Raw genomic sequence first — 21,772 nt, forward strand, 5'->3', positions numbered from 1 at the left:
TGGAAGCCATTGAGATCGTCTGCCTGGCCACTTGCCTATGAGAATAGGCCCACATATTCTACACACTAGGCTATGATGAGCTGTGGCATGGTCCTCTCTTCAGTAATCACATCCCACGCCTGGTCATGGAGCTTGCCTATAAATGCTCTCGCCTGATCCTTTGCTTGTGAAAGTAAGCCCGCCTACTCACACTTAGGCCATAATCAATCATGGCCCCTGCCTCATAGTGGTCAAATCTCACGAATTAAGGAAAGGCCCACGCCTTGCTTGACCTATAAGAAGGTCCCTTTGGCCAACGTTAAAACGGTTCGGCATTGGTTGGTCAGTTGAGGTTGGAAGCTAGCTGGCTGGGTGAGAGGCAAAGGCTCGGAGTTCATCGGCTTCACAGATTGGAAATTCGGAGCTTTCCCAGCTGCTCACTCGTTCGAGGCCTTCTCTGTCAGACCCTCTTTCCAGACACTTGGCCTCCGTCAGACCCTCTTTCCAGACACTTGGGCTTTAATATCCAAACTCCCGAACTCGATCATAACCGAAGCTCCTACAAACATTGAAGCTTCAAACCGCAACGTCGATCATATCGTCCAAGGGAAGCAAGCTCGACGCAAGCATTCGAGGGAGACATCCTACCGCTATCGAAAGAACCCGCATTAAACAAGAAGGGCCGACCCTTCGCTTCTGTTGTATTCTTTCTGAATTTCTTAAAAGGATTTGTAATAACACATTTAAATTAATACAAATCTCACATTGAGAAACCAGGAATTTTACTCCAAACAGAAGATGGCGACTCCGCTGGGGACAACCGTTTCGTCAACCGAGATGGTGGTGGCTCAATATGACGATATTGCGGAAGGGACGACCGTAGAGTCCCTTATTATCGAGTTTGACCAGGCTAAATACGAGGAGTACTTGTCTTCTTCCTCCTCCGGCAACAAGGCTACCCGTCGATACCGGAAAGTCGCGCGCGCGGCCCACCCTCGGGAGGCGAAGACCGCCATGCCCGAAGACTCTACCCGAACCACAACAGAGGGTTCCACCTCCCTCAAGCCAACCAAGGCTAGATCAAAGGCCGAACAACTGAACCAATGGGCCGCTCGCTGGGTGGCCAAGTCATCCACGCAGTCCCTCGGCGCTAACACCAGCGTCCCCACTTCCAAGAGAGCCAAGCAGCGGCGACGACAAGCTCTCGCCCGCCAAGAGGCGCAGGTACCTACCTCTTATGACGGCTTGAATTATTATTCAGGCCCAAAAAAATTCAAGCAGAGACGTGAGATTCCTAGCTTTGACGAACTCGGCCAAACAATCAGAGCGCCCAAGTCAGGCGACCTCCACAACTCAACCATTTCAGCCCTCCATCCAGGCGGGCTAGAGAAATCAGGCGGAGCGCCCAAGTCAGGCGACCCCCATCCAGGCGGGCTAGAGAAATCAGGCGGGGCACCCAAGTCAGGCGACCCCCACCCGAGGCAGGCCTAAACAAATCAAGCACGGGGCGCCCATGGTCAAGGCGACCCCCGCCCACAGTTAGGCAGGCCCCACTCTCAGAAGGCGTCGCCACTTAGGGTGGTCGCAACACCACAATCAAGTGCGAGCTTCAACCCGGCAGCGGCAGCGCGCCGATACTCACATGCCAGCGCGATGCTTCAACCCTGCTAATAGCCATCAACCCACTATGGCCGCCCCTCGCGCCAGAGAACCAAGGCAAGGTCGAAGCCCCTCCCCCAACCAACGTGGCATGGATGCTCGCCCCACATCCCGCACCCCGCCTTGTCAAGGCTAGGGTCGGTCTGCATCCAGCGCTCGAGGCATTTCACCGAGTGTTCTTTCATGCTGGCCTCTTCTGAGCCCTCGACATCATCCAATTGCACACCTAACCTCACTGCACGCCGGCGGCTCGCCACTTTTCAGCCGGGAGGAGACCTTCGGGAGCACCTGACTCGCAAGCGCGCCATCCGTGAAGCTAGCTCCCTGTGCTATTGTGAGAGCCTCATCAAGACGGTGCTTGCCGGATGCCAATGCGTCGATGTGCAGAAGCCATCTGTCTTTCAGAGGCTCTCTCTGCAGTCAGAGCTGCCTCGCGGGAGACGGCGTCACCAGAAGAAACGAGCCGTAGATGACCTTGAACTTCCAGCAGCCTCGGCCAACATGGCGGGGAAGGGTAAAGCCAAATACTCTGACTCTTCTGATCCGGAGTTCTCCTCAGGTTTCAGTTGCATTCCTATCGAGCCTGAGGGCGTGTACTAACGCACCCGAAGCCGGACTGGGGTAGCCATCCCTTTCGACTACTCTCACATGTCACATATTTATGATCATGACGATGAAACTTGCTCAGCTGAGGCGACATCACAGACTCCTAGTTCGGCCTATGGCAAGCACGCCAAGGTGAACATGGCGGAAACACCAGAGGACGCCACTAGGAGGCTCGAAGAGTAGAGCCGGCCTAGGGGTAGGGCCACCAGGGCTACAGCCCGGGGCCCAAAACTGAGAGGGGCACTAGAGGTGGGTGAACAAACTATGGGGTGAGCTACAATTTACAATTTACAAGTTTACAACTCTCTGTCACTGCCTAGTCTTCTTCACCTCTACCCCTAGGCCCTAGGCCGGCTCTGGGCTGGACCGCAGATTATTTTACCCCCTCCTCCACTACACCGTTGTTTTTGGCGCACACCCAACAGAGAAAAAGAGATCCAAAGAAATAAAAGAAAAAAAAAGAAAAACAAATCTCTAAATTTGTCTTCAATTGCGATGTCTTTTACGTTTTGATCTCGATTTTTAGGGTTCCTCCTCAGCTCCTCTTCTCCTTCTGGATCTCTGGTGAGTTTAATCACGATGATTTTTTTCCTTTTTTCTTTTTGATGCAGTCAGTAATCCTCTGTTTACTCCACCCCCCCAATTGAGTAAAAGCTAGGTCAATTTTGGTGCTGATTGCTCAATTTAAAAGGGCATAATTGAATAGAAGGGATCCACATCTTCGATTAGTTGGTCAAACACAGCTGTAGACAAACTTTGGGGAAGACCCAGTTGACTGTTCTTGAGAGTTCTGAATTCAGCAAAGTGACTTTTTGATGATTTTAAGTCAAGCATATTCAAACTAAGCCCATTACCCATCAAAAAAGGAGTAATCTTTTATATCTTTGTGAGGTGTAGAATGCGTATAATGTGTGATGCGCATTTGCTAGATCTCAAAAGAGAAATCAGATGGGTTTTGCTTATGTTATTCAATTGTGTATGAGCCAGAGCTCTGAAATTTTCTGTTGGGAAGGCAGTCCCTTGATATCCTTATTTATTACCTATGAGATTAAATCAGTTGGGTTTTGCTTATGTTATTCAATTGTGTATGAGCCAGAGCTCTGAAATGTTGAACTTCCTTTGATAACTCATTAACTCTTGATTTTATGGTTCAGTATTTAATCTAAACTTTTGTATCAGGATGCTCTTGATTAAGCCCCAACTCTGACCTCGTGGGGTTCGACTGGACTGATAGGCAGCGACTTTCTTTGAAGGTACTTTTTTTACAATAACATATAGAATTTAGATGTATAAATTTTGTAAATTGTAAATTTGTAATACATATATTTTTAACTTTTTCTTATTTATTATTTGATTCAACTGAAACATTGGCCGGGTACTCTTTTTCCTTCTTTCTTTTTAACTTTTTCTTATTTATTATTTGATTCAACTGAAACATTGGCCGGGTACTCTTTTTCCTTCTTTTAATGCAATGAAAAGAAGATTGTATTTTGTAAAATCTTATAATTTTAATAAAATTAATTAATTGATAATTTATTTATTTATTTGTTTAATTTGTATAAAGGGGCACACTTGAGAAAATTTGCCCTGTGCCTTAGAAAACCCAGGGCCGGCTCTGTCGAAAAGCAAATGGTCAGACAGCAAGCGGCCATCGACTCCATGAAAGAGATGATGGAACAAATGTTGCTAAAAAAGAAGTCTCCTCGAAATCGGCGAAGAGCCCCGAGGAATAATAGACGGGAGCTTACCTCCCCACACGTCACTGAAGAGGAGGATAATCAGGGGTCTTGTTCGGACAAGAATCAGAAATTTGATTCTGTACTAAAAGAGCCGTTGGGATAAACGGTGGTCGACCGCGAGCTACAAAAACAACAGAAGAAACTCCAGAGAGTTCGACGGTCGACCGCGAGGAATTCAGCTTGACGGTCGACCGTGACGGTCGACCGCGAAAGTTTCTGTTGCCCACTATGAAAAAGACTCAGGCGTGGTAGACCGTAGCGGTCGACCGTGAATTGATATATGAAATTTTTCAGTTTTGAACAGTTTTTTGATTTTAAAACACTGTTTAAAAATATCAAATAAATTCAAAATAATATAAAATTTTGGGGAATGATTGTAGTCATGATAATAAACATGCTACAACGGCTGGTTTCCAAAAAAAGACTTCTCAAATAAAAAATATCATCATTTTACAAAATAGGCCAAAACATGAAAATGTAAACATGTGAATTTTGACATTTTAGCTAAACCATGTTTTGAAATTTTGCACAATGATTATGTAGATTTAATAAAATATGTATATGATTATTGTTAAGTCCAAAAACTAAGAATATAATATTTTTACAAATATAATAAGGTACTTAACACACATAATATAAAACCTAAACTAAGTATACCCAAGCTTGATCTTAATCTTCAATAAGCTTGACTTGGTACACTCGCGGATGAAGCTTGAACTTGAATCTTTAACTTGGATTTGCATAGCTTCACCCACTATATCCGCCAACCTCCATTTGATATCATCGTTATGACGCAATCCATCCAACCTCCAACACGTTGTTTGTCTAGAATAAATACGAAAACACAAATACTAGACAAACAACATTAGGAGTAAATTGTTTGTTAAACATCATCAAAACAAGAAGGCCAACATTCCCCCCACCGAAACAAACAGCCATGGCCTCTAAATTGAAAAGGGTACCGGGAGTTCACCCTTAACAAAAATTAAGTTAAGAAAGGTGGCATAAGTATATTAGCATGAACGTGTTACTGCTTTCGACCGCCCTCATAATTAAGTAACAAATCGTGTCCTTCTCGAAAGTAGAAAAATGACCATCAAACATGGATGGATAGACAAACATGGATAAAGTTAATTTGACAACTCATTTTTAATTGTTACATGAGTACTTAGCTCGGAGAAAGTAATACAAGTGTGAACATTACTAATTTCTTTCAGTTTGAAAGTTTTCAGTCGAGTTTCGATCCATTCATTCAAAGACTCCGCGCAGTAGTAAGTACAATCTCGTCTATTATTATTTCAAGTGTTAGCCCGTGCATGCACGAGTGAGTTTGATTTCTTAACTTATATATTAGGATTTTTGTCTCATTTAAATTTCCATTCTAGATTCAAGAAAGCAATTTTGATAGAACATTGTTTGTGTTGTGTGCGGCGGAAGCTTCCAGGAGCGACACAAACAATCCAAGAGATAAACCACAACCAATAAGCAAATCACAACCACAGCAAGAACAAACGATTTACGTGGTTCGGAAGGTTGCCTACGTCCACGGGGCAAGGAGAGGGGGAGTGCTTACTATTAGAAATCAAGAGAATACAAATAGAGTTACAAATCTCACCAATCAAACCCTAAAACAAAGCTCTACATCTCTCATAAATCTTCTACAATTGGATGCAGCAATCCTCTCAAAAAAACTGCTCAAAATCGTCCTTACTTAACCCTAATTAATCAGGTTTAGGGTTATATCAACTCAGAAACAAACCGGATCAAAAACCAAGCCCAACCCAAAATCAGTCTGCGGTCGACCGCGCAGGTCTCGCGGTCGACCGCGGCGGTCGACCGAACCAAAAACCCGAAAGCAGAATCGATTACAGTCATGGCGCGGTCGACCGCGGCGGTCGGCTGAATCTCATCCCGAGACTAAAAACAAATACAGGGTCCTCGTGGTCGACCGTCACGGTCGACCGTGTACGTTCGCGGTCGACCGCCAGTCTGCCTGGCTGATTCTTCTGCTGTTTTCCTGTACTCTCTTGCTATTTATTTAATTTTCCACCTCGGCGAAAGTTTTTACCAAAACTAAGCCGACACCAAATCATCCAATAGTCCCTTAACAAGTCTGGGAACCAAACTAGAGCTGAAATGTAATCTCCCCCCATCTGAATCAACAGATCAAACCAGTTGTATCTGAAAGACTGCCTACGTATCCTCTTGCCTAAGAAATCAAGCCGAACGTAGTTCACCCAAATGGCCTCCAAAGACCTCAATCCACTAGAAGAGTTCGCAACTCTTCTCTAATATCACGATCAAGTCTACGGCTGATAGCACCTCCAATGGCCCCCAAACTAAAACAATCCAAATATCTCTACCTGAGATGAACCAATGGCCATATCCAGACTCCATCTATCAGCTACACTCGAATCGATCAACCTATCATCTGCATCCGAATCAACATGATTCCTAATCTGTGTCACATCAACTGGAATCTCAAATGATGCAGTATGATCTAAAGTATGTGGAGTAAACTCCACCCAACATGGAGTAGCATCACCCTCCACCTGCTGTGATGTCCCAACGATCTGATTAATACTCTCCACCTGCCGAGAGTCAAACTACATGCTCAGAACAAAATCAGAAGCCAATACTTGATAATTAAACATGCCTCTGACTCTCGAATGTGCTATCGGATCAAATCTCATATTCACGATGTGACCAAGTGCTGAATAGCCAAACATCCGACGTAACCCAACATATGAAGCAGCTCCACCAGATCCCATATCTCTACATGCAACAGTCGGCAACCTATACATAAGATGGCCCAAACATGTCGTAGCCCGCATACCAATGCCAATGCTCGACATCAAACGCTGATCCTCCTCTAGCAAGGAACAGCTTTCCAAATCTGCCATCTCGCCTTGTCGCCTCAAAGTTTCCACATTAATGAAGTGTCTCATATTACCGTGAGTTCGGCACAAACGCAAGAAAGAACCCCTACCATAATCAGAACGTCGAGTTACCTTTCTACCAACACACTTCCTCCATCTGTTGCGGGCTTCTAGGAGTTACCTTTCTACCAACACACTTCCTCCATCTGTTGCGGGCTTCTAGGACTTCACACCAACGAAACTTGGTTACAACCCACTAATGCCTGGAGCAATCCCTAACTGCGGAAACCACATACCTATTACCTCCCAATGACGCTCCCTTGGAAGGCCCCCGAATGCCTGAATGAATACCCCTCAGAAGACCCCTCGAATGATGGATAGAAGTGCCAAACTCCACCTTGGTCTTTTCGCTCATACCAATGGGTTCACAGGACTTCAAACTGCAGGTCAAATCATTCCTAAACAACCTATGCACGGTATTACCAACCAATTAACCCAGCATCAAACAACGCCACAGTCTAGCCGAATTTAATGAAGTCATCAGCTCCCTATCAATCGTCGTGCTTCCGAGCAAATAATACAAATTGCTCTTTCTAACGTCTTTCATCACAATCATGGACCCCAATGTGACCTTTAAACGTTCATCCACCAAGGTCACCCTACGGCCTACTGCCTCCAAAACTCCAAGTAAAATAATATTATTCTTTAATTGCGGAACGAACCTCACATCATCCAACTCTCGCATCATCCCGTCACTCATCCTAATCTGAACAATACCAATACCACCAATAGAGCATGTATGTCCATTACCCATGAGCATAACATCCTCTCTTTCTAACTTAAAGTTAGAGAACTAATCCCTCCTAGGACAAACGTGGTAAGAAGCACCCGAATCTAATATCCACTTCGTAAAGTCAGCATCACAAACTGACGGTAGTGTGGATAACGAATAGCCTGAAGAATCCAAATCGTTGCCACTAGACTTGACAACATTCACCTCTGAAGCTTATACAGCTTTCTCCTTATTCTTCCTGGCTCGATCTATCTTTGGGCATTCAGCTTTCCAATGTCCATCCTCTTTACAAAAAACACACTGATTCTTATGAATCCCATAATGTGCACCTCTAGACTGCGATCTCCTGCTTCGGTTTGAACCACGGTCATGAACTACTAATGCATCTCCCGATGCTTTCTCGGAGGGTTCATCGACATTCTTCCTCAACTCATAATTTACTAACGCTGAGGTCATCTCCTTATAACTAACAGTAGTTCTTCCATTAATCATAGTTAAGACAAAAGCACCATAATCATCCTCGGATAATAAACACAAAAGTAGCATCGACGTGTCTTTATCCTTAATCATGATATCTACATTGGTCATGTCTGAAAGTAGCTTCGTGAAGTTGTTAACATGCTCCCTGATGGAAATTCCCCTTTTCATCTTGAACTGGTAAAACCTCTTCTTCAAGTGAAGCTGATTCTCAATGCTCTTAGTAAGATACTTTTCATTGAGTGTTTCCCACATCTTCTTCACCGACGTCTCGTTCATCACATCATAAATAAGATCCGACGTCAAGCATGACCGAATAACTCCACACGCCCTACTATTCATCTTCTTCCAAACCTTTTCTTCCATATTAGCAGGTTTTTCTTGCAACTCAAGAGTCTCCTCCAAATTCTGTGCATCCAAGGCGTCCATCGCCTGACACCTCCACAATCCAAAATTGATCTTGCCCTCGAACTTTGGAATACCAATCTTCATGTTATTGATGCTCAAACTATGTATCGTCTTCGTAAGAGACGAACCTAATGTGTTTGTTTCTCTCATGTTGTCGATCTAACTCTTCAGATAGGAATCTTCACTGAATCCTTCGAACAAGCCTGAAGCTCTGATACCAATTGTTGTGCGCGACGGAAGCTTCGAGGAGCGACACGAACAATCTTAGAGATAAACCACAACTAATAAGCAAATCACAATCACAGCAAGAACAAACGATTTACGTGGTTTGGCAAATTGCCTACGTTCACGGGGCAAGGAGAGGGGAATTCTTACTATTAGAAATCAAGAGAATACAAATAGAATTACAAATCTCACCGATCAAATCCTAAAACAAAACTCTAGGTCTCTCATAAATCTCTCACAATTGGATGTAGCAATCATCTCCAAAAGACTGCTCAAAATCGTTCTTGCTTAACCCTAATTAATCAGGTTTAGGGTTATATATCAACTCAGAAACGACCCGGGTCAAAAACCAAGCCCAGCCTAAAATCAGTCTGCGGTCGACTACGACGGTCGACCGCGCAGGTCTCGCGGTCGACCGTGACGGTCGACCGAACCAAAAACTCGAGAGCAGGATCGATTATAGTCATGACACAATCGACCATGGCGGTCGACCGAATCTCATCCCGAGACCAAAAACACCTACAGGGTCCTCGCGGTCGACCGTGGCGGTCGACCGCCATCAGCTCCGAGTCCTAGTGGCCTTTGTGCACGTTCGCGGTCGACTGCGGCGGGCGGCCGGGTCGACCGCAGCGGTCGACCGCCAGTCTACCTGGCTGATTCTTCTGCTGTTTTCCTGCACTCTCGCGCTATTTCTTCAGGTTGGGGATTAGCGATGTTTGTGTAATATCTCTTGTTTGATCAATAACAAACACTTATTTAGTACCAATAAGTTTGTAAGATGATATATTTCATGAATAAACATGTACGAAAAAGTTTCGACCCAAAACGATGCAAAAATCAACATGAACAGTTAATTTCAGCCATTAACCTTCGATAGTCACGAGGCAACCAACGATGGTCCACGGGTCATCGATAAACTACAGTCAACAATTTGTATTTTTCAGAAATGAGAAATCAAACCATCAATGAACTACAGTTAACCATCAATGATCTCTTCAATCATTGATGGACTATATTCAACAATCTGTAAATTTTTAGAAACCAAAATTTAAACAATCAATGGACTGCAGGGAACTATCGATAAATCAAATTTTGCAGTTTAAAGTCGTTTTTCGACCGTTAACCGCTTGGATTTGTTTTAACTGATCTGATATCATCCATGAACGTGATTAAGTGATTACAACTGAGGATAAGAGAGAATCGACCATTCTTATCCGAAAACAGGGCTCCCGAAGCCTATAAATACAGCCCCAGAGCCCTCATTTTTCCAGATCTAAAATTCTCGAGCGTTAGTGAAGCCCTGCCGAACTGAGGACTGAAGAGCCATGAATTTTAGAGGAGGAGATATCAGCAAATTCTTCGGCATAAAGAAGATGAGTTAGTCAGATCTGCAACCCGATTCCTTCCCTTGAGATTGTCCCGTTGTGGTGATCTTGAGAAGAGTGATTATCTCGCTGTTGCCGAGATAATTGCTTCGGTTTCTTAATTCCTTCGCGAATCAACGAAGCTCCGGATCTGATCTGATCGTTTGGTGGTCCACGGATATCAAGGTCCCCGTCACATGTAAAGATCTCACGCAAGCAGCGGGCGATAAACACCCGTTGCGTTTGTTTGAAGGAGATTGTAATTTTAATTTCATTGTGTAAAGATCTTATAAAAAGACCGATCTTTTTTTAAACTTGTAACGACTGAAATTGTAATAAGTTATACAATGAAGAAATCAATTTCCCACCCAAACAAAGGTCGTGAGGCTACTTTAATGTCCATAGCTACACCGCCGCACTAGCAGTGAATGTAGAGTCGTGCGCGTATAGCACCTTTATCATCGCGGGGTGAACGGAGACAATAAGCAAGTGGCTGCTTTATTAGCCCTGCGATCGATCACGAGCTTAATCTAGCTTATAGGTGCAAATAACTTTATTGTAGCAAATCTTTAGCAGTTAGTACCGCTAATTTAGCGGCACAGTCCACTATGTGACCCCTGACACGGGTCACCATCAATATGGTTTGTCCCCTAGGTAAGCCTCATGATTGTCATCAGGCTGTCTATTCGCTTGTGGCTAGCTTGTTGTGCTCAGCCAAAGATTGTTGTAGGTTTCTTAGGGTCATGCCAAATAGCCTCGTGATTGTGGTTCAACCTCAGTGCAACTAAGGCTGATTTTGATCTGTTTTGACCTTGAATTTGGGATGACCTATCCTTAGTCAATTTGTGGGCTTTTATGATGTACATGAAGTAGACCTGGCCATTGGGCCGGGTTCAGGCTAATCCTGACCCAAACCCGTCGTGCTCGGGCATGTTCGAACCATGCCTTGTTGAGCTCAAATTTAACCGGGCCAGTCTTGAGCCCGGATGTTCGGGCTTGGGCACCTATGAAGCACGGACACGGGCACGGCAACACGGACACGACACGGACACGGATACGGAAAAACCCCAAAAAATAAGATACGGCGACACGGCTAGATTTTTTAATTTTCACTACTTTCATCTTGAGCATATAAAAATACAAGAGAATAAAGTTCAAATTGCAACTAGTTCAATGACTACAAAATGCTAAGTTACTAACATTGCAAATATATAAAAATTACACTCAAATGCATATCTTAAAATTATCTAGCAAACAATAGTAGAACAGTAAGCAAATAACAGTAACTAAAAGCAAACAATAGTAGAACAGTAAGCAAATAACAGTTAACATTAGAAAATTATCTAGCAGTAGCAAAACAGTAAAAAAAAGAATAATTAATAACAGTTAACATGGTAATAAAGCAACAAAATAGTAAACAAACAGAGATTATCATCCAAATTAACTAACAGCAGCAAAACAACAAACAACCTAACCTAATCACCGATCAACAGTGAAGTATGAGAATACCAAACAGTGAAGCATCCAAAACGAGAATACCAAACAGTGAAGCATCCGAAAGTAAGAAAAATGTCAAAGTTACTGTAGAAAAATGTCAAAGTGACAAACAGTAACAACTATTTTAAAATATGAAAGCATCGTAGTGGGGGGGTCAGAGGCTGGTTGAAATGTGTGTGGGAAAATGACAAAGTGGTAAACAGTAACCACTATTTTAAAATACGAAACCATTGAGTGGGGGAGCAGAGGCTGTTTGAATCCTGTGGGCGATTTTTGAGAGAGAGAGGGGAGAACAGTGGATGGTGGGGTTAAAGCGGTGTTCGTGGGGTTTTTTTGCGATTTTTGAGAGAGAGAGGGGAGAACAGTGGATGGTGGGGTTAAAGCGGTGTTCGTGGGGTTTTTTTGGGAAACGGGAAAGTTATGGGTTTTTTTTGTGGTGAGAGTGTGAAAGAGATAAATGAGGGAGAGAAAGAGATAAGCGAGAGAGAGCAAGAGAGAAACAGAGAGGGGAAGGGACAGATCGATCGCGGGGAGAGAGAGAGGGGGGGGAGAGGGAGAGGGACTGACCTTGGAGCTGACGACGATGACGGCGACGAGGACGACGATGACGACGAGGAGACTGAGAGCTGACGGCGTGTCGAAGTCTGTTTGAAATCGGGTAAGTTTTCTCACGACTAGGGTTAGGGTTTGGGTTTCTGTTGGAAATTGGGTTTCGGGTTTTGGGTTTCGGGTTTGGGTTTTAAAGTCTGGTTTCGCCGTGTCGCCCTCAACTTCGCCGTGTCGACTAGAGCTGACCGTGTCGACGCCGTTGACGCCGTGTCCGACGCGTGTCGAACGTGTGTCGAACGCGTGTCCGTCCCCGACAAGCGTCGGACACGGGGACGTGAGGAGTTTTCACGAGTCGGTGCTTCTTAGTTGGGCACTGCCTAAATTCAACTCGCAAACCCGGCCTGCCAGGCTTCGGGTGGGTATAGCTTGAATTTTCATTTCATTTTCTTTTTTTAGTTGCATTTTGAACTAGGCCTTGGGTAGTTCATAGTTGGGATTTGCTTAGCCACACATAATTCAAAGTTTAAGATATTTGAACCATAATTCCAATTTTTTTACGTATTTCTAAGTTTAGTTTAGGCTTAATTTTAAATTAAATGATTGGTAAAATTTAAAGGTTAAAATTTGTAGAAACTAGAAATTAAAGAGAACATGTGGAAACATGACTAAATACAAATTATATATACAAAAAAATGGACAAAATAAGATAAATTTCATTAATAAATAGATAACTTCATACATACTACTAAAATTAAAAAGTTGCATGCTAAAAAGAAAAGATACTAGATTAAGAGAATGAAAAATACAAAATGATTCCATGATTTTCGTCAACTTAGAGTAGAGATGGTTTTGCACCTCCTTTTTCTTCTAGCTTCCATTTTCAACAACACTTTTCTAATGTTTTTTTCATTACATAAAACATATATCTCAAAGAGAATCGTGGTTTCTTTATCCATATGGACTTTTAAATGTCTACGTAAATTTCCCATGCCACCATCCGTAGGAGTTTGTAATACTATGCCACATTCGTACATTTAGCAACTCTATTAGCGCCCTTACCCTCCATTGTAAAGTTAGAAAGGCTAAGATCTACTGAAATGAGAATATTAGAATTTAGAACTTGAGAGAGGTTGAGAGAACAATAAGAAGAGAAGAGGACAAGTAGTTTAGTATGAAGAAGAAAAAGAATTGAAGATTGAAGGACATTAATAGGAATTTTGGAATTTATTTTTTAAAAAAAATAAAAATTGTACTAAAGTTAATCTAGAGGGCTCATTTGAAAATTTCCAACGGCCAAATTTTTGTCGTTGGCTAGGCAAACATTTGCCTATTGGGCATTTCAAAAAATATTGGGCCTTGGACTTGGCCGGCCCACACCCCACCCCACAAAAAAAATTAATTAAATCATTAGGCTAAAGTTTGGGCCAAATTCGTTTTAAAGGCTTAATCTTTTTGGCCATCTAAATTTAAGAAATTTTATGGCAAATATTTTTAGGATTGGGCCAAAGTTCGGGCCAATATTTTTAAACTATATTTCTAAGTTTAGGCTTAACTTTAAATTAAATGATTGGTCAAATTTAAATGCAAAATGTAAAGACAATAACTTATAGAAGAAGAATAACTTTATTAATAAATTGATGAGAGTTTTACATAATTGTAGAAACTAGAAATTTAAGAATTAGATGTAGAAATTGAAGAGTTACACCTTACATTGACTAAAATAAAGTTTTCCTATTGAAAATGAAAAATTACAGCACTAGTCAACTAGTTCAATAAGACTTCAAAAATTAAAAAATAAAGTTGAAATATCTCTAACTCTAGGATGGTCCGGATGGACCCATTTTCCCTCTCGGTGGAGAATCTTTGTCAAATATTGCGTCATATGCAATTTCTTGTATTTATTGAGTCTATTCAACCGCCTTCCATCAGTCTCCCACTAGCATCACCCTCTTCAAGCTCTCATTGCTCAGGTTGGTTCTCTTTTCACTTAATGTCATGCCACCAGTAGAAAAAGCACTCTCAAAAGCCGCTGTGGACGGTGAAGGTGTTAATATATCACGAGTCATAGTAGAGAGCTTAGTGTAAGTTTCACATTTTGTTTTCCACTAGGCTAATACATCAAAACTAGCTGTTTCTTCATTGGTTGGACCATCTAACCGGTCAAGATGAAAACTAAGTTCATTTGCATCTCGTGAGGGTTTTTTGGTCTCATTAAGGTTTGAAATCCATGAGATAAAGTTGCTAAAGATGAAGAATGTGAATTCGAAGTGTGAGTTCTAGACATAGAGGGTCCAGAATAACTTGCATGCAACTGATATAATTTATCCTTGATATTTTGCATATATTGATCTACTCTCTATTCTCTATAGTTCATATCAGATTTTATAGGGTGAATTATATTTTCACAACCATCCATTTTTCTCTAGGATCTACTATTAGTATTAGAGTGAAATTATAAAGTAAAGGTAGAGCTTCAAAATATTTATTACATTTTTCTTCCATTTTCTCAATAATATCTGATAAGAGTGGATCATGTCGATATGTAGCAAATATGTGAGCAATTATTAATCAAATGAACTAAAACAAGGTTTATAGTTGGATAATAACTACCAGATAATCCTCTAGTTGCTTCTTCAAATGAGCATAAAATATTAACAATTGATATAGCTTGCAACCAATCATCATAAGTCGTAATAAGAGATGAATATGGCCCTACTACACTGTTAAAATATAATTGAATTGTTTGTCTATACGGAATGCATGTGCTTAACAATTTATAAGTAGAATTTCTACGAGTTACACAATCATCAGATAATTTTCTCATGGTGGAAATCAAATGTAGAGCACAATTCATCAAATATTTGACTAATATGTTCTACAACACTTCTAATCTTTTTAATAGCTTGTTGTATAGGGTGAAATCCATTTTGCACACAAAGATTGGATATGTAGCGCACACACCGAACATGAAAAAATCTCCATTTTAAATAGGATAAATAGATTATTTAAGTAGAGGTATTGCAGGTGTATTATTAAAAGTATTATCAAATGAAATAGTAATGATCTTCTTTGTTATGCCATACTCATTTGTAATATGTAAAATGTTAGTAAGAATTATGAGTAGGGGGTAATGTTCAAAAGCAATAACTCTTTTTTGCATTATCCAATCAATATCTATCTAATGAGCAGATATAGTTATACACATATAAGAATGATTGTTAGTATTAGTCCAAATATCATAAGTTAATGAAACTTTACTTGGAATTGGTGACAATGTAGCAACTAAAACATCTTTTCTTTCATTATAGATGCTGTAAATTTCTTTTCTTTCATTATAGATGCGGTAAATTTCTCTTTTTATAGTGTTTCTATGAACATGTTAAAATTCAGGTTGCAGTGCTTCTTGAACAAATTCTTCAAGAACTATGCTTTGGATGCCCACCTACAGTGTCGGTTATATACTTAGTTACCGCTCTTTTCGTTTTTTTCATATTTATATTTCTAAGTAGGTAATGTTCCTTCCCTTGTACTAAGTTGTGCTTATGTTTTTTTTCCCTTTCAGCATCAGCTTTAAATGTCTAGTTAAAGTTTCGATACCATCTTTTTTAGGACATTTTAATTTTTTGAGCAAGTATTACAAATAGTTACTCTATTGTTACCTTCACCTCTCATTTTGAAGTGCTCCTATATTCTCGCCCTTTTTTGCCTCCTATCATTGTCGAAACTTGTGACTAAGTAGGAGTAGGAGTGGGAGTCGAAGTGGTTTTTTGTGTTAGTGAAGTTGGCATCGGAGAAATCTCATTGAGGTGTTGTCTTCCAAAACTGATAGAAGTTGTAGGAGAATACGAATGATCCATTTTGTTTTTGAGAAATTTTTGAGAAATTTGACTTGAGAGATTGAGTTGAGAAATTAGAGAACTTTAGAGTTGAAAAAGCTTTGAATGTTACAAGAAGAGAAGAGGAGGAGAGATTGTTGCGAGGATAAAGTGAGGGGTCAGAGAGGTATTTATAGGATGTTTTTCACCTTTTTTGAAATTAAAAAGCCTACAGTCCATTGGGCTCTCTGCCCGTCTCACAAACGGACGAAAATTCACCCGTTGAGAGATGTCAATGGGTTTCCCATTGAGAGAGGCAGGTAGTGAGAAGTGCCCGCACGTGTTGGCCACTTCTTAACGGGTTGAATTTGGTGAGGGACCTACTTATAATTTTTTTTATTTAGGCTACTTTTTTGGGCCTACCTACTACTAGACCCATTCAATGGGCTATAATATTTTTTTACAGGTCAAATTAATTAGGCCAAAATTAGTTTAGGGCTTGAGCCGAGTTCATGCCTGGCTTTTGGGCCTATGCCCAGTCCACCTCGCCTTTGGGATTGGTTTGGGCTTGGCCCAAATGGGCTGGGCGGGGCGGGCTTTCAGGCCAGCTCAGCCTGGCGGCTAGCTTTAATATGAAGTCCCTTGGTCATGTTTAAGATGACCAATTTGACCTTAGAAAGGTACATAGTGTTAATCTTGTTCAGTGGTTTGTATTTTTAACCGCTTACAGTGATTTCGGGGTGTTATTCGAGTATCTTATTGTGATTGTCTTTAGGGTCAAAGATTGTACTACCAACCTTTGCTAGTCTGTCCACGTCTTTGGATGTGATCAGTTGCGATTTGAGCAGAAAATCTTCAGAATCGTTACGATAAATTTATATGCTTAGTTGTCATCTTTATATGTTTACATGCCACGAGGTGTGGTGTTAGCTTAGCCATCTTCCAGCCTCTTTTAGGTGTGCTTGGTTAGAGGGTATTGTAACAACACATGTAGTTGTATCCACAATTAGTTGCAACTCCAACTGGATGCATCCGCAAGTAGTTGTAATTCAAATGTTGTTACAACACTCTAAAATTTAAGCATGGATGCAACACCCTTAAATTTAGTATATTTGAGCGTTGTAACAATATTTTCGAGTTGTAGTTACATCCAACCAAACACCCATAGATGTAGTTGGAGTAACACTGATCCAATTAAATCAATCCAAGCACACTCATGATGATGCAATAACATATGTAGTTCCTATACCCTCTAACCATACACACCCTTAGTACTTCGACTTTGGTTGTCGCATTCTCATCTCTCTCCGTTATGTTCCCACCGTTGAGAGTCATAATTAGGCTTCTTCATTGGGCTCTTGACCTAAGGGGTCATTCTGAAATCTTTCATTCTTCAAGACTCTAACAGATCTCTAGAGTCATCAGATGACTGGTATTAGGGATCACTTAATATTTTTTTCCACTAATAAGTTTTTCATTGATAAAATACAGTTCAAAGTTTAGAAAAATGTTTCTTGTTTTATCTCTTTATAATTTTTGGTTGATTTTAGTTGAGAAATAGAAATTAGTTCCTAAGTGATATTGGTGTTGATCATGTTAACCTCTTTGTTTTGATGATGTTTAACAAACAATTTACATCTAATATTGTTTGTCTAGTGTTTATGTTTTGTATTCATTGTAGACAAATAATATGTTGGAGGATGAATGAAATCGAGCATTCACGATCATATCCAATGGAGGTTAGCGAAAATAGTGGAGTGAAGCAATGCAATTCAAGTTAAAGATTCAAATTCAAGCTTCATCCGTAAGTTTACCAAGTCGAGCTATATTGAAGACCTTCAAGCTTGGGTATATAGTTTATAGTATTTGTAGTATAGGTTTATACTTTTGTGCAAATATCTTAAGCTCAATATTATACACACACAATTTAATGGTTTATGTGTTTTATCCACAAAAGTTTTTACAAACAAATAAATATATAATACTTATTTGTTTTATATGTGGATAAGTTATTTTGGTTTAGCTATATAGATATGAAACAATATATATCTTCATTTTCACATTTATGTGTTTCATATTCTATTGAATTTGCAAAATATTATGTTTATGGATTGAAGACTTATTTACACTATTTTCATATCTTGTATAAGTCTCTAAATCCATCCTAAAGTGTTTCAAAGTTTTGTTTAAGTCATTTAGGCAAAATCAAGTTTTTAACATACTTATGTGATTTTGTAAAATGATAAGATTTCACATTTGGGAGATGCTTTTTAAAAACCAGTTTTTGTAGCATGTTTATTATCATGTCTACAATCATTTTTTAAAGTTTTACATTTTTAAAATTTATTTGATATTTGTAAACTCTGTTTTAAGTTGACATGTACTGTTTAAAACAGGCTGTGTGTATGTCTTGAGTCGATTCATGAACAGTGTTGAATCGACTCATAAACTATTGTGTAGTTTATATTTTGTTTCTGATGAGTCGACTCATAACATCATGAGTCGACCCAGACAGGTTGAGTCAACTCATGTCTGTCATAAATCGACTCATAAACTGTGCTGGAAAGTGTGTTTTATTTCTGATGAGTCGATTCATGACTTCATGAGTCGACCCATGCATGATGAGTCGACCCATAAGCTGTTTTTAGCCTATAACAGCTAGGTTATGAGTTGACCCATGATTTTTATGAGTCGACCCATAAAGTGTCCATTGCACAGTTACGGCTATTTTCCAGCTTTATTTTCTTTTGGGTTTTTGGTCTTTTTCTTTGGTTTCTTGGGGTACCTATATATACCCCATACCCTCTAACTTCTGAGGGTAACTAAGAAAATTGTTTAAACAAGTTTAAGGGTGTTTGTTATTTACTTAAGAGGATGTTTTAAGAAAGTTTAACAAGGGTTTAAGTTTCGTTTAGTTTTGTTTCACGTTTGGTTTGTGAAGATACTTTCACAAGAGGAAGTGGAGATCAATTCATTGGTGGTTGAGCTTTAATTCATCTCTCTCTCTTGTCATCTAGAGAAGTTTTCCTAAACTCAATTCTAGCTTTTATTTATAATTGTTTATTGATTATCATTTCTACAAGCTAGTTTTTCATAATTGAGTTTAGTTTTGATTTACTCATTGTTTACACACACAACCTATTGAGCTTATTGTATTTACATTCATAGTATAATTTGAGTTGTGGGGAGTGTATCATTGAGTGTGAGCTTACATTGTGTTATCATCCATATTAGAGAACAATCATTTGTTGTATTGTGCTTATTGTGAGATTCACTTTGTATTACACTAGTATACTGAGAGGAGTGTGTGGTGAGAGACGTTGTCGCTTCCAAGAGGAGTGTGGTCGGTAGTAAAGCCTAGCGAGAGATGATAATTCTGAGCACTTGAGGAAGGACACGGGCTAGAGACCAACACTTAGAGTGTATGGAGTGTAGTTACATTGTGAGATTGTGAACGTTGATCGGTGAGCGTTAAATACTGATATTGTGTGGTGTAAAAGTTATTTGGATGAGCGTCGAAAACCCGGTTGTGATAGTGAAGATCTCCTCGAGGTGAGGAGTGGAGACGTAAGTTGTGGGGACCGAACTCCGTGAACATATCGTGTGTTTGAGTTTGCATTGGTGCACTTATTTTTGTTCATCTCATTGTGCCTTTGTCTCTTTGTTTATATTGTCCACTATCTAGTTTCGTTTGTTTACCCTTGTGTTAGTTTCATATCCTTGCATATATATCTCAAAGTATATTTCATTGTCAGGATATATCCCTTTATTCATATTGCATATTCTTGCTCATAATTGGTTGTATATTATACTTGTAAGAATATATTTATTAATTAGTTTTAATTGGTATAAAATCGGATTAGATTAGCATAAGACCCTAATCAACCCCCCTCTAGGGTCTAACAGATCCGTCCAATAAGCAAGGACATTGGAGAAAAATGTCCTACATTTTTCATTAAGAGTCTTTAGGAGAAGTTAATGGATGCAAGATGTGTTATTTTGATATGTCTATGGAAAGTTCGATTCATTTTCCTAGGGTGTGTACTGTTTCCATCTCTCAGTGCCTTAGGTGCTTATGGGAAGGTAAAACCTTACTCTGACCATCATCTTCACAAGTTTTTGTTAGGAGAAAAATGTCCAAGCTTACCATTGTGAGGTTGGTTTATTTGTGGGAAATAATGTTTTCAACAATTTACTCATGTCATCGTTCCAGAAGGAATTTTCTCTCTAGTTGGTGCTTACAATGAAAATGGTCATATCTGCTGAATATTCACAGCTATAGTTTATGACTGTATATGGGGGAGGAGGGAAGAGATTGATGGAGGGAGAGATTTGATGCGTTATGGGTGACTTAATTTGGGGTATAATAAGGAGGGGCTTTCGAGCATATGCACGAATTCTACTACTTCGTTTTGAACTGAGAACTCATGCGGAATAGGATTTGAACACCAAGGATGATCTTGTCACAGTGAAGGTAATAGTTTAAGAGCTAATGCGTAGAAATATAGGCATTAACTTGTACAACTGTTACGGACTGCTTTACAGCATCGAACATTTGAAGACTTCCAATGGATCATTTCTCATGAAAAAACAAAATTGTGAAGGGTTCTATTTAGTGCCAGGAGGAGGCAGTGGGGAGGGTTGCGATAAAACCCGTGACATTGACTCAGTAGAGATACCTACTTTGGAACAACATTTTTATAGCCTCTTCGAACCCTAAAGCAAACGTCTAAATCCACTTGCCTAGGATACGGTTTAGGTGAAAATGAAGTTGTCAAGTTCTTTTACTGCATTTGTCTGACAGAGAAGAACTATATACCAAAGATGAAAGTTACAACCGCTTTAAATTTTTTGCTGTTCAAAGAATATTTTTTTCCTTCAAAGATCGAAGAATTACTCGTCATCTATGTTGTTGGAACTATTTTTAAGTTGTCGTCAACTTGACATCTGCGTTAATGTTTTCGGCTAGCACTCGCAATAGTATCATATTTGTACTTGCAGAATTCAGTAATTTTCTGTTAGCTGAAGACAAAACATCAGTGCCTAAACATGTTTCTGATTCAGGGTTATGCAATGGGTGAATACGAGAACTATGAGGAAGCGCAAGCTGCAGCATCACTTGAGGGAGCTGAGAGCTCCTCGCTCAAACCATCCATGCTGAGTGGATATTTAGCAATGAAGCCAAGAGACACGAGGTAATGTCCACGTTATATTCTGTTACTCTATTCTTCCATTCTTGTTTTGTATGATATAATTCAAGTGTCTTGCTCCCTTTAGCAATATTGATGTGCCATACGTGCATCCGCTAGCTTTACCACTTATTTTAATCAAATTTTCTTCATTTGCAAATTTTAACGGATTAAATTGTTTGAACTTTTAGGCACGTTGAACACATGAGGTGAATGATGGAAGGAAATAGCTAAAAAGTTGTTCCTGTCCAAGGCACGTGGAAATAGAAAGGGAGTACGTAATTATTTTGAGACGAACGAAATTTGAAAGTAGAAATTGTGCCTCTAGTTTATTCTTTTAGGCTTTAATTGACCTATCCGTTTATGGGCTTCATTTGAACTTTCAACAATCGTTTAAAAATTGTATCTGCTGTTTATATTCTGATACTATCTATGACTTATGAACGTTTTGATTACTTATTTGAACGCGTCTTTATTTCTTTGCTGGATTAATGTCGTGATTCTTTTCAACTGGACACTTTGTGCTCATTGTTTAAGGAGTCCTCCTCCTCCTCCGAGGAGATAATAAGATCATTGTTCCGGTATTTCTACTA

General features: G+C 40.1%; 1 long non-coding RNA gene across 3 annotated transcripts in view; it reads left to right on the forward strand.

The window, feature by feature from the left end:
* Positions 1–21,638, forward strand: part of LOC109851067 — a 36,871-nt gene extending 15,233 nt beyond the window's left edge. For 2 of the 3 annotated variants that reach the window (XR_002249662.1, XR_002249664.1), the window contains exons 3-4: positions 21,055–21,185; positions 21,371–21,638. This is a non-coding gene — a long non-coding RNA (uncharacterized LOC109851067). Of the gene's footprint in view, positions 1–3,423; positions 3,498–21,054; positions 21,186–21,370 lie in introns of all 3 variants that reach the window. The other variant, XR_002249663.1, reaches the window with a different exon arrangement.

This window comes from Asparagus officinalis, chromosome 7 (genome assembly GCF_001876935.1).
Source record: "Asparagus officinalis chromosome 7, Aspof.V1, whole genome shotgun sequence".
NCBI classification, from domain to species: domain Eukaryota; kingdom Viridiplantae; phylum Streptophyta; class Magnoliopsida; order Asparagales; family Asparagaceae; genus Asparagus; species Asparagus officinalis.